Here is a 2,022-nt window from a genome sequence, read left to right on the forward strand (position 1 = left end):
GAATGACACGCCATTCATCTGCCGAACCTTTTAGCTCGCCGACACTGTAAGTGACTCAAATGCATCGCTTCCTGCCTTCATTAATTTCTAATCCGGGAGCAGACAGATTGAAGGATACCCAGATTAAACAGCGCAGTCAGACAGTCACATGTGACAAATAGGGCAGATTAAAAAGACTGAGCGCAGGTATTAATAACTGTAACAGCCCAACCGGGCCCCCCCCCCCACCTCCCGTCGCTATCCGAGTAGAACAAGGGAAGGAGCAGGAAGGCGGCGGTAGCGGAAATCTTCTGTTTTAAGGCACAACTAAAGCACATTGGTGTCACGGCTGTGTTTTCTCTCCTAAATAAATGAGTGTGACAAGCAGCACTGCTAGCAAGTAGATTTGTGTCGGAAAGGAAGCCCCCCCATCATGCTCGAGGTTGTTCCATTCGAATTTCATATGAACTCTTAATACAGTCGTGGCCTGACCTTGTGCAAGAGGGAAAATTTAGACAATGACCTTCTCAAAGGGAGACTTTTTTATTATTATTATAATTTTTTTTTAACATGGCTCAGTAAAGTCCTTTGCTGTCTGACGAACAAGGTTTAATAACAGCTTGTTAACGCAAAGACTTTAAAATGGCAACAACAACAACTTTATTGGATTGAGCGTACTTTGTTTCGAGCGTTACTCATTTTCTGGCAGGGTAGCGCCATTTCCATTCATCTCAATTCTCAACGTTTTGGTTTGCAGACTTCATTACTTGATGGGAACAACAACAATATATGCTAAACTAACACGCATTCATCATCAGGAACAGGGAATGGAAACAAAAAAAAAAAAAATAAAAAATAAAAAAAAAGGCCAGCCAAAGCCAAGAGCCGGAGAGCAGGAGAAATTCTACAGCCGCTGCCCTGGACTTGTTGCTCGTTAGCGAGTTAAATATTCCCTGGCAGTTTAAACAGCGATTAACAATTTAAATAACCCCGGCGCTGAGAGCTCGCGCTGACTCACTCGCAAAAGATGGCCGTACCCTAAGGTCTATTTAACAAGCCCATTATTACATTACGTGACGCTCCACAGCTCCAGTTTAACTGGTCGCTCCGAGCAAGCGCCGCAGGAAAGAATTAGCCTCAAAAACGAAGGCCTGCATTTAAGAGTGTGAAGAGGGAAATCAGATGTGAAAAGAGATTCCCCCCCCCCACCTCTATAAAGCGAGGAATTGGCCCACTACGTTACGACGATCGCTCAATGGCTCGCAGTTTTACGAGCATGGTTGGGAAGTATGTGTAGTGGAAACACCTACCGCAAAGAGCAAAAATCCATTGGCAAACGCCGCATGCCAAAAAGCTTCATTGCTGATGCCACAAGATGGTGGCATCAAACTTTCTCTATTAGAGAAGGATGTGGCCTGACAAAATGGAGCTCCTTCCCCTCACTTCAACTAAGTTGCTTAGCACCAAGAAGCCACAAAGTGGCACCAAGGCAATATGTTTCTAGTTATTACAATACAAAAGATGCAGGTGAGTTCCAGGTACTACTTTCATCCACTTGGGGTGGCCATCCTCGGGTTCTGCACTGTCGTATCTGCGACTGTGAGTGGCTTGAAAAGGCGGGGCCTGACCCGTTGAGTGACGTGGAAGTCAGCCAATGAGATGGTTGCTACTGAGAAATAGGGAGACTAGAAGAGTCATAGAAAGGCACAGCCGCGGATTTCCTCGCCGGCCACGCAAGCACGCGGGGAACAGAGTAAGAATTCGAGCCTGGGAAGTGTAAGGCAGACGTATGAGCCCCCACTTTGCCAAAACCAAGACTCTGAATGACAAAAGTTGCAGGCCTGAACTTCCTCCACTAAACAGACCCATTTAATTGGACACAACATTGATTGTATTTTACAGGAAAGCCCCCATCTCTCTTTACCGGTGTCACGCTATAACCCCCCCGTACCCTACAAACACACACACTCCAGCAAACAGTCTCTGGCGACCCCACAGGGGCATGCACAGAAACCCAGACAACATTTTAGACACCCCCCCCCC

General features: G+C 46.5%; 1 protein-coding gene across 6 annotated transcripts in view; it reads right to left on the reverse strand.

Annotated features, from left to right (window-relative positions):
• Positions 1 to 2,022, reverse strand: part of vti1a (vesicle transport through interaction with t-SNAREs 1A) — a 75,039-nt gene that overhangs the window by 23,191 nt on the left and 49,826 nt on the right. The gene's annotated exons all lie outside the window — the stretch shown is intronic.

Source organism: Hippocampus comes, unplaced genomic scaffold, assembly GCF_001891065.2.
Source record: "Hippocampus comes isolate QL1 unplaced genomic scaffold, H_comes_QL1_v1.1 scaffold116, whole genome shotgun sequence".
Lineage (NCBI taxonomy): Eukaryota > Metazoa > Chordata > Actinopteri > Syngnathiformes > Syngnathidae > Hippocampus > Hippocampus comes.